A 12,797-nucleotide genomic window follows, 5' to 3' on the forward strand; every position below is an offset into this window, starting at 1 on the left:
AAATAATAATTAATAATAAAAATTATAAAAACATTTCCTTAAGAAAATAAATATGAAAATAAGAAAATAAAATAAAATTTCACTATATATACAAAATAAACCTAATTGTTTTCTTCTTGCTTTCCTTGCATCAATGGAGAACAGTTCCTTTTCCGATCATCGGGTTAAGTTGTCGTGGAGCCCCGACGAAGATCGGCTGCTGCTGCAACACCTTAAACAGCATGGACCGAGGAACTGGAGGTTGATATCCGACTTGATACCGGGGAGATCGCGAAAAGCGTGCCGTCTGCGGTGGTGTAACCAGCTTTCGCCGGAGATAGAGCACAGTCCTTTCGCTCCGGAGGAAGACGAGATCATCGTAAACGCGCACGCACAGTACGGCAATAAATGGGCGACGATATCACGGCTTCTGAAAGGCCGTACAGATAACGCTATAAAGAACCGTTGGCACTCGACGCTGAAGAGGAAACAGTCGGCCGGACTCGCACTTGAACAAGAACTGCAGCCGCCGCCGGAGAAGAAACTCTCAGCGACGGCGTCGTTTCGTCCTTCTCCGTCTTCTGTGACTTACTCCGGGTTCCCACTGTATGAACAGCGAGATGAGGAGGCGGATAACCATAACGACGACGTTTCGACCGAGCTGACGCTGTGGCTGCCGATGAAGAAAGCGAGTCGTGAAGAGTTACCTGAGGAGGAGGACGAGAAAACGGCGACGTTGAGGAAATTTTTCTAATTAAGGTTATACTAAACTGCACAGGATTTTTTTTAACTTGGTTTATTTAATTAAAACAAATGAAAAAAACCATCATATCATATGAATTTTTTTAAATCTTTGATAAATGAAAAAAAAAACAATAGGATTTGGATTATATTACTATTCTCGTTTTTCGATGTTTGAACTCAAATGGAGATTGAAGTTTTTTCGCGGGTAGAATATGATTGGTGTTTAATGGTAGGTGATGATTTTAAAATTGAAAAAATTTAAGAATCGATGATTTTTTAAGTAACTTTAATTCTTCGTTTTTTAATTTTGAGATTCTTGAGATGTTATTGGCTTAATAGAGAGAAAGTAACTGTTTAGAGAGAACGTTTTTAAAAAAATAATGATTTTGAAAAATAAAATATTTGGTTTAATTAAACATGGAGAAATTACGTTTAACAATAGCAATTGAATCATAATTAAAAGCATAATTAAGATATATATGGTTAATTGTTTCAAAAAAAAAAAATATATATGGTTAATTAGGAAAACAATTAGTTTAATTAGTAATGTGAATCCTATCAGTTGCATAATCTGCTTATAGTACAGACAAATTGAAATGAAGTGCACAGGATTTTTTCTAATTAAGGTTAAGATTAATCCTTAGTTTATTTAATTAAAATAGATGAAAAAACCATCATATGAATTTTTTCTTTTTTTTTGGTAGAAATATGAATTTTTTCTTACCATTACATGTTTATTGTTTTTTTTTATCCAAATAGAGATTGAAGTTTCTTTTGCGGATGATTGATGTTTTTTACGTTTCTAATTTTTAAAAATGACATATGACGATTTTAAAATTGAAAAAAAATCAAGAATTGATGATTTTTTACATAATTTTAATTCTTCAATTTTTTAATTTCGAGATTATTTAGGTGTTGTTTAATGAGTAGATAGAAAGTAAATGTTTAGAGAGAAAAATTCTGAAAAGTAATGATTTTGGAAAATAAAATATTTGAACATGATATAAAAAAATTTAATTTAAATAAGGACTTTGTTTAATGAGGGCGAGCCTTGGCGCAACGGTAAAAACGTTGTTGTCGTGTGACCAGAGGTCACGGGTTCGAGTCTTAGGAGCGGCCTCTTGCCAATTAAATTGGCAAGGGAAGGCTTGCCCCCAATATACCCTTGTGGTGGGACCCCTCCCCGGACCCTCGCTCAGCGGGGACGCGTAATGCGACCGGGCCGCCCTTTTTTTTTTTTTTTAAGGACTTTGTTTTTTCTCCCGCTAAATAAATTAATATCCCATTTAAAACAATTCATACTAACATGTGCTTTTCTTTATTTATTTTTCGGCTTAATACATCATTTGCTTCTTGAACTTGTCCAAAATAGTTGATTGGTTCCCTGAACTTTCAAAGTGTCCCGATAGCCCCTTGAACTTGTATAAAATATTCAGTTAGCCCAATGAATTTGCGTAAAACGTAATCAATTGATCACTCGGTTGCAAAAAAAAGTAAGCTAAATGCGGAAAATGTATTGCACGCGTCTTAAAAAAGTAAAACAATCAAGATCGGGGTATTGCGGTTGTAATATTAGAGAATACAAGATTTATAGTTGAGCAAGTAATAACTTCATTTTTACTCTATTCTTGAATTATGTAATAACATTTTAAGACACGTGTTACACATCTTTTGCATTTAACTTACTTTTTTGCAGTCGAGTGATCAATTGATTACGTTTTACGTAAGCTTAGGGGGCTAACTGAATATTTTATGCAAGTTTAAGGGGCTATCGAACAATTTAAAAGTTCAGAGGGCCAATCAACCATTTTGGACAAGTTCAGGGGTAAATGATGTATTAAGCCTTATTTTTCTTTTTTGTAGCTTTTTGTATTTTTCCATTTTTCAGCTTTGTTGAGTATTCAACGTTTTTATTTCTATTAGTTTACATAATTTATTTGTTGTCAAAACGAGAACTGTATTTGTCGAGATTACAAAATCGATGATTTTTTTATTGAAATTGCCAATTTTACTGTTAACGATATCAAAATGATTTTTTTAATGATCATTTTTTAAATAACTTTAATTATTCGACTTTTTAGTTTTAAGGTTATTTAAGCATTATTTAGTAAGGAGAGAGAAAGTTAACATTTAAATAGAGAAAATTCAAAAATGATGATTTTGAAAAAAAAAATGGTTCCAAATAAAATGTAATTTTCTATTTTGAAATTATCAACCGTTAAAAGTCAGTTTCTAATTGTAAATAGAAAAAAAACTTTACTCCTCTGTTAGTTTCTATTAGGTGATGTTTGATAAAACTGAAAATTAAGTGTTGAAAAAATAAGTACTGAATACTATAAGTGCCGAAAATATTGAGTGATATAATTATTATAAAAATATTAGTTGATAATATTTAACTTAAAATGTTAAGTTAAATATTTTGACTTTACCAAAGTAAGTGGTTTTTAACTTAATTTATTAATTTAAGTGGTGGAGAAATAATTGTTATCAAACGCACTTAAATTAAATAAGTACTTACTATTTTAATTTAAGTCATTAAGCGAGTTATCAAACAAGGCCTTAGTTTACATATGTTTCTTTATGATAATTTATTTGTTAAATTTTTTTCTTTAGTTAACTGTTAATAAAGTTTTTTAATAAATTTTAGGGAAATTTAAATCATATAAAATTAGGTTTTAAATGCGCTATCTCTCTCAATTAATTATTATCTTTTGAAAAGGGAGTAATTAATGGTGCCCGCTATGGTTACTTTGTTTTTTATAAAGTACCGTTATTTAATATGTTTTCACCATTGGATGATGGAACATAAAATTCATTCAATGGTGAATATGAGTATCAAGTAAGGGTACTTTGTAAAAAACAAAGTAACTATAACGGACACCAGTAATTAATTAGTTTAGAAAATTAAGCAAAAAAAAAGTACATTTTTTACATTTTCTAATGTTAATAAAAGGGCATTACATCTATTTCGATCCCTAAACTAAAGTTTCAAACTCAATTAAGACCTTGAACTATCAAAATCATTAATTAAGTCCCTAAATTAAACAAAAATCATTAATTAGATCCACATTTTATCCTAAAATCAGAAACTGTGACTATTTCATATAGACTGTAATAATCTCTTTGTTGGTTCAAAATGAGTTTGGGAAAGAGGGTCTGAACTGTTCAACCATATGATTTTCGATGAGGCCTCACTTGAAGATTTTTGTTTAGAATATAGACTCAATTGATGATTTTTTTTTATTAATTAAGGAGTTTGATTGATAATTTTGATAGTTTAAGGTTCTAATTGACTTTTAAATTTTAGTTCCGAGAGCCAAACGGAGATTATGCCTAATAAAAGAAAACATAACAAGGAAGACAATGCGAAAAATTAGATTGAGCAATAAAATTCCCAAAAAAATGTAAGCAATAAATAACAGAATAAGAGGAAAAAATTCACAGGTTAATTACATGGATGGTCATTGAAGTTTAGAGTTAGGTTCAGAAAAGTTACGGAACTTCATTTTATTGTAATAAAGTTATTGAATTATTTTTCCAATAAAGTTATTCTGGCTATTTTAGACCGAAAAAAAAATCACTTTAGTCCCCTTATTCTGAAAAACATATTATAAGATCCTTATCTTTTGTCAATATTAATAATTTAATCATTTTGTCTAATTTTTTTTTCATTTTTAACCAAACATATCTTAACTTTCAGGACAACTATAGTAGATACAAAATGGTCATGTTACTCTATTATTTTCTGGCTGTCTATTTATGCCAAATATAACGGTTAAAAAGCTAAACAAAAATTAGACAGAAGGACCAAGGGGATAATATTGACAAAGATAGAGATTTTATAATGTGTTTTTCAAAATATGGGGACTAAACATTGCGTTAGCTAAAAAGAAAGGGACTAATAAATTATTTACTCTATTGAAAATGATTGACTTCTACATATGATGTGACAGTCATATGTTACTAGTACATACAAAAAAAAAATCTGTTAAAATGCTAACAACTTATCTGCCACGTATAAGTTAACCATAATTTTTTTTTTGTCAAATTGTCTAAAACGTTTACTATGTTGCTAATATAGTTGCAAATAATCAACCAAAAATGTACGAAACTGCTTTAGTTTATCGACAAACTTGTTTAGAATGATGTGAAAGTTAAATAACAGTCAAACTAACTTTTTTTAATTTTCGGTAACGTGTGGATAAATGATCTTAGTGCCCGTTTGGTTCCATTTTTCAGAGCTACTTTTTGCCTCTTTTTTAAATAGGCAAACTTGTTTAGAATGATGTGAAAGTTAAATAACAGTCAAACTAACTTTTTTAAATTTTCGGTAACATGTGGATAAATAATCTTAGTGCCCGTTTGGTTCCATTTTTCAGAGCTACTTTTTGCCTCTTTTTTAAATTTTCGGTAACGTGTGGATAAATGATCTTAGTGCCCGTTTGGTTCCATTTTTCAGAGCTACTTTTTGCCTCTTTTTTAAATAGGCGGGCTTTAGTAGATCTGGGATAGGCTGGGCCTAGGATCAATTTTTATTCTCCAAACTCGGTCCAAGGGACACAAGGCAAGGCTGACCGGATGGGTACCTGGACATGTGGACATATCTAATCTTTCTTAGAAACGTTAAGATTATATTTAGACCATTTAATAAATTAGAGTCAAAACTGTATTTTACTGAAACGTTGAGGTAAAATTTGACCATTATCCTATTTTATTTCCTTCAACTGTTGTTCTAATTCCGTAAATCCACATATAAATCCCTAAACCATTTCCTTCCTTACAACTACATATGTCCATGTGCTGGGTCAAACGGACTTTTAGGTAAAAACACTCGATCCAAACTCAGTCCAGCCTGATATTAATTTGCACAGGCTCAGGCCGAACTGGACTCGGACTTAAACATTAAAGTTCAAACTCAGCCCATATGAATGTCCTTAAAAACATATACATAATTCCATATATACACGTACATATCCCTAAATCATCTCCTTCCTTGCAACGTGCTCATGTTTTTGAAATTTCCTCTTGCTCCGCTTTAACTAGGGGCGAGCATCGGTTCGGTTTAGTTACTAACTGAACCGAATTTTTGGTTAACGAAGCCGAAATAAGTTATGTATTTCAGAAACTGAACCGAATAAAATTGGTAACCAAATATTAATTACCTGAATTTTTTTGTTTTGGTTCGGTTACCAACCGAATAACCGAAATATATAAATTTCTAATTTAAATGTTTAAAATTATAAATTTTTATACAAAGAAAATATTGCTGTTTATGAAAAAATATTGTAATTTTTTATGAATTTGAATTTATTTGCAGTTACCATTGATTTGGTATATTCGAAGCTAAATACACATACATACACTTGGGTTTACGGAATATAAGATTATGATTTTTTTTTATCTATATAGGGTTAAGGTGCAAAAATACCCTTAACATTTTGGATCAGGAGCAATTTTACCCCTAACGTCTTAAATGATATGATGTAATTTTACTCCTAACGTTGGAGGTCAATAGCAATTTTACCCCTAATGTTGATAAATTGGGTCAATTTGAGAAATGATTTATCAAACTGTCTTCTCGGTCATGAATCTTGTCATCTACACTTCATAGGTGCGTCATTTTATCAGTAACAACCCACAAACATATGTTGGGATGTGAAAAAAAATAAATAAAAAATACACTGTCTTTTTGTACGAATTAGATAAAAAATTTAAAAAAAATACACCGAATTTGTAAATATTAATCTCCAATTCTATTATTAAATTATAAAAAATATGAAATCTTTTTTTTAGAATGAATTGTTATGCAGTTGGTGCAGAATAAGGAACAAAAATATTTGTGTTTTATAATATTGTCTGAAATTGAGCCAATTTATCAATGTTAGGAGTAACATTGCTCTTGGCTTTCAACGTTAGGGGTAAAATTACACCATTTTAGACGTTGGGGTAAAATTGCTCCTGAACCAAAACGTTAAGGGTATATTTACACCTTAACCCATTTTTATATAAATTTCGGTTCAGTTTCTGTTAAATCGAAATTTTTTTATGGAATAATCGAACCGATAATTAAAACCGAACCGAACCAAGCTAAAGAGTAAAAATAACCAAACCAAACTAAGGTTTTGATTCGGTAATTGGTTTGATCATCGGATACGGTTAGTTTGCTCACCCCCTAGCCTTAACCATTTTTCGGAATATATTTAAGTAAATTACATGAATGGTCACTAAAGTTTTTAGGATTATTTTTAAAAAGGTTTCTAAATTAATAAAAGTTAAGTGACATTTTTAAATAATTTCAATTCCAATGACTTTTTTTTTTCCTCTAATTCTGTCATTTTTTATTTTTAGGTAAAAAGCATCCTGAGACCCCGATCTTTTATTGTTTGGTGCATTATGCCCTCGATCTTTTTTTAGACACATTGATCTCCTGATCTTTCATTGTTTGGTGCATTAAGCCATCGATCTTTCATTTAGACACATTGAGCCATTGATCTATCATATATGGCTGTATTAGGCCCTTTCGTAAATCAATTCATATATGACTGTATTAAGGGCCTGTTTGGGTAGGTTTATATAACCGCAACGTTTAGCATTTTCTCTGAACGCTGCAGCATTTTGGAGCTTGTCAAGAAAAGCTCTTTTTTTAGAGCTTTTCATGAACAGTTGTTTGCAGTTATTTGTTATTGAAAAAATTATCCTTCTTATTTCCACAAAATGTGTTTCTTTTTTAATATTATTTTTATTTTTAGAACATAATTATCGAAAACAAGGTTTTGTTGCGTACAATAAATTTTTTATTTTTTATTTAAATTATTTTTATTAATTTGTATAATATATTTTTTATTTTATAATATATTTTTTGATTAATTTAAAACATGTCAATATTATACATTTTAAATACTAACAGCAACAGTTTAGTATAATTTTTACGATACATTAATAATTAAACAACTAATAACAAACAGCCAACAACAACAATAAACAGTTTATTACAACCGAAAACAGCTAACATCAACAACAACATCTATTATATAACAGTTGAATCAAACAAGCCCTTAATACACTTATATATGAATTGATTTGCGGAAGGCCTAATACATCAATGGCTTAATATGTCTAAATAAAAGATCGAGGGTTTAATGCACCAAACAATGAAAGATCGGGGACTCAATGTGTCTAAATGAAAGATCAAGAGGTTAATGCACCAAATAATGAAAAATCAGGGACCTCATGATGCTTTTTACCTCATTTTTATAAGTTAATCTAATTTTTCGCATTTCTTCCTTATTAGTTCTGTTTTATAAGTTAGCAGTAGAAAATATAGGAATTATATTTTTTTTTTTTGGTTAATTTGCTAAACTAAATAATTATTTCCTTTTAAAAATAATAATTAATGATTTAAATTTCAATTAAAAGTTATAAAAACATTTCCTTAAATAGGAAAATACGAAAATTAAATAAAATTTCAGTATAAAATAAAACTTCACTATTGTTTTCTTCTTGCTTTTCTTGCATCAATGGAGAAAAGTAACTTTTCCGATCATCGGGTTAAGCTGTCGTGGAGCCCCGACGAAGATCAGCTGCTGCAGCAACACATTAAACAGCATGGACCGAGGAACTGGAGGTTGATATCTGACTTGATACCGGGGAGATCTGGGAAAGCGTGCCGTTTTCGGTGGTGTAACCAGCTTTCGCCGGAGATAGAGCACAGTCCTTTCGCTCCGGAGGAAGATGAGATCATTGTAAACGCGCAGGCGAAGTACGGGAATAAATGGGCGACGATATCGCGGCTTATGAAAGGCCGTACAGATAACGCTATAAAAAACCGTTGGAACTCGACGCTGAAGAGGAAACAATCGGCCGAACGCGCACTTGAACAAGAACTGCAGCCGCCGCCGCCGCAGAAGAAACTCTTAGCGACGGCGTCGTTTAGTGGTTTGAGTCCTTCTCCGTCTTCTGTCAGTTACTCCGGGTTCCCACTGTATGAACAGCGAGATGAGGAGGCGGATAACCATAACGACTACGTTTCGACCGAGCTGACGCTGTGGCTGCCGATGACGAAAGCGAGTCGTGAAGAGTTACCTGAGGAGGAGGAGGAGGAGAAAACGGCGACGTGTAAGCTGATGTGATTAGTTGCATAATCTGGTTAATTATACTAAAGTGCACAGGATTTTTTCTAATTAAGGTTAACGTTAATCCTTGGTTTATTTAATTAAAACAGATGAAAAAACCATCATATGAATTTTTTAAGTCTTTGATAAATGAAAAAAAAAAATTAGGATTTGGATTATCTTACTATTCTCGTTTTTTGATGTTTGAACTCAAATAGAGATGGGTGTTGCTATTTATCGCCCCAAATTATTTATTACCGTCCATATTTGGATAATTTTGCCCTTTCTATATTTTTTTCAAAACTGGTAAAAAAAAAATTTGAGAGAATCGGCCAAAATTTGGTCTAAACGGATGCGGCATCCGTTTAGGCCAAAATTTGGCCGGTGCAAAATCGTAAAAAATTTAGTGACGAACAATACTAAAATGTTCAATTTTTTATGACGAAAAGTGCAAATTTCTCCAATTTTTTATGTCGAAAAATACGAAATCGTCATAAAAAATTATATATTATTTTTATGAGTTCGTTGATAAAAAAAAACGTAAATTTTAATGTTTTCGACTTGTAATCATCCATTTCAAGAGTTCGGGTTGTCAACGTATCAATTATTTTCATAATTTCAATTATTGTTGCTCGGGTTTATGATTTTGAAGAGAGAATTTTCAGTTTTTTTTATCAAAATTATGAAAAGGGCAAAAAAGTCCAAATAGAGACGGTGATAAATAATTTGGAGGCGGTATTTAGCATTTCACAATGGGGATTGAAGTTTTTTTCGCAGGTAGAAAATGATTGGTGTTTTATGATAGGTGACGATCTTAAAATTGAAAACATTTAAGAATGGATTATTTTCTAAGTAACTTTAATTCTTCAATTTTTTTTTTTAATTTTAGGATCATTTAGATGTTATTCTCTAAGTAGAGAGAGAAAATATTTAGAAAGAATTTTTTTTTAAAAAATAATTTTTTTTTTGGTAAGAAAGGAAAGGAAAAAAACAAAACCAACAAAAAACCTACACCGGGATCAGTCTAGGAAGGCTGACCCCAATCCTATCCTCTAGGAGAGAAGGCAAAAGAAAAGGAGGAGGAACAGAGAGGGTAGAAACACCTAACATTCTCCCATGCCCAGCAGCTGCTAAGCGATCCGCCACGCGGTTTTGCTCCCTAAAAATATGGGAGAAATTAAGATACTCAAAGGCAGGACGAAGCCTCAAAATAGCTTTGATGAGATTCTGGCTCTTCAGACAAACAGTCTGGCTATCTGAAATCCTGTTAATAGCCTCCAGATTATCAGATTCCACCGAGAGCTTTTTAACACCCATGCGAATGGCGAGTTTAATACCTGACAAGATACCTCAGAGCTCCGCAAAAAAGGAGGAGCCCGTCCCCAAGTTATGGGTAAACCCCGCCATCCAATTGCCACCAGCATTCCGAAGAACTCCTCCAGCAGCAATTCTGCCATTGCTAAGGCAGGAGCCATCAGTATTCAACTTAGCAAACCCTTCTGGGAAATAATGATTTTGGGAAATAAAATATTTGGTTTTGTATTAAACATGGAAAAATTACGTTTAACAATAGCAACTGAATCATAATTAAAAGCATAATTAAGATATATATGGTTAATTAGGAAAATAATTAGATTAATTAGTAATAATGTGATTAGGGGGTAGATTAATTAGTTGCATAATCTGTTTATACAGCAGACAAATTGAAACGAAGTGCACATGATGTTTTCTAATTAAGGTTAAGGTTGATCCTTAGTTTATTTAATTAAAATAGATGAAAAAACCATCATATGAATTTTTTAAATCTTGATAAATGCAAAAAAAAATTATTAGGATTTGGATTATCTTACTATTACATTTTTATTGTTTCTTTTTATCCAAACGGAGATTGAAGTTTTTTTTTGGCGGCTAGAAAATTATTGGTGTTTTTACGTTTCTAATTTTTAAAAATTAGAGGTGACGATTTTTAAATTGAAAAAATTTAGGAATTGATGATTTTCTAAACAACTTTAATTCTTCAACTTTTTAATTTTGAGATCATTTAGATGTTGTTCGGTGAGTAGGGAGAAAGTAAATGATTAGAGAGAAAAAGTTTTAAAAAATAATGATTTTGGAAAATAAAATATTTGGATGTGATAATAAAAAACTTTAATTTAAATAAGGACTTTGTTTTTTCTTCATTTTTTTCTTTTTTTTTCGCTTTGTGTATTTTTTTCATTTTTCAGCTTTGTGTATTTATTTGTTGTCAAAACGAGGATTGTGTTTGTCGACGTTTACAAAATCGAGGATTTTTCATTGAAATTGCCAATTTTACTGTTAACGGTATCAAAATGATTTTTTAAGGTCATTTAAGCGTTATTTAGTGAGGAGAGAGAAAGTTAACGTTTAGAGAGAGAAAACTCAAAGATTTTGAAAAAAAAAATATGGTTCCAAGTAAAATATGATACTAAACAAATTTTTAATTTTTGAATTTTCTATTTTGAAATTATCAACGGTCAAATTGACAATGTCAATTTAAAAGTCATTGATTTGTGAACAGAGTCGAAGCTAGCCCTGGGCTTCCCTTGAATCGTTGGGTTTAGAAATTACTTCGGTGATCTTTAATCCTTTCAAACTGGCAGCAACATACTACTTTTTTTTATTTCTTTCTTTCTATCAAATAAAGAATCAAATTAACGGTTGATTATTGCACGATACACTTTCTTTTTGAACTTTTAAAATTTTTAATCAAAAAAATTTGGTCAATTCTAAAAAGTTTTATTCTTGGATTTTCCCGGCCACCGGCTCCAGTAGCAGCGGTTCTGCCCCTTGTAGTCCCCTCTAATATTAGTTTAGATAGACTATATGTAGCATTATTTTAGTATTTAGGAGTAGATGAGATGGTTGGAGATGCATACCACAACTCAAAAACCAATCTCATTTTTCACTTAATTTTAATTTTATAGAGTTTTTTTTTTATTTGAACTTTATTTTTCAATATTAGAATCTTAATATAGATATTCAAATCATCATACGGCTTAGATTTAACAAAAACAGTACTTTTAATATATTTTAAAGATTGCAATCTATAAATTAGAAGTCTAGAATATATTTTTTAGGATTTATGATTTATGAATTGAGGTTTAATTTTTTTAATTTATGGTCTAAAATAATACTTCATCCGTTTCATATTACATGTCTTTTAGAGAATTGTATAGAAATTAAGGATATTGTAAAAAAGACATTGTTGCCCCTTATTTATTAATTCCAATATTTATTTATTCTATAATAAGTCCATTATTCTAATTAATTTCCGTAAACTCGTGTTTTATAGCAGAAAAAAGATGACTTAACGTGTACTGATCATATAAAATGACATGTAATATGAAATAAAAAAGAATGGCAAAAAGCATCCTGAGGCCCCTGATCTTTCATTGTTTGATGCATTAAGCCCTCGATCTTTTATTTAGACGCATTGAGCCCCTGATCTTTCACCATTTGGTGCATTAAGCCCTCGATCTTTCATTTAGACACATTGAGCCCTTGATCTTTCATATATGGGTGTATTAGGTCCTTCCATAAATCAATTAATATATAGGTTTATTAAGGGCATGTTTGATGTGACAACAAATGATGTTCTAAAAATAACAAATTCTAAAATAAAAAATATATTATCCAAGTTAATAAAAATAATTTAAATAAAAAATAAAAAATTTATTGAACACAATAAAACCTTGTTTTTCGATAATTATGTTCTAAAAATAAAAATAATGTTAAAATTGAAGCACATTTTGTGGAAATAAGAAGGGTAATTTTATCAATAACAAGTAACTACAAACAACTGTTCATGAAAAGAGATTTTCGTGAAAAGCTCCAAAATGTTGTAGTGTCCAGAGAAAATGCGAAACGTTGCAGTTATATAAAGCTAACCAAACATGCCCTTAATAAACCTATATATTAATTGATTTACGGAAGGGCCTAATA

Source organism: Euphorbia lathyris, chromosome 2 (assembly GCF_963576675.1).
Source record: "Euphorbia lathyris chromosome 2, ddEupLath1.1, whole genome shotgun sequence".
Taxonomy (NCBI): Eukaryota; Viridiplantae; Streptophyta; class Magnoliopsida; order Malpighiales; family Euphorbiaceae; genus Euphorbia; species Euphorbia lathyris.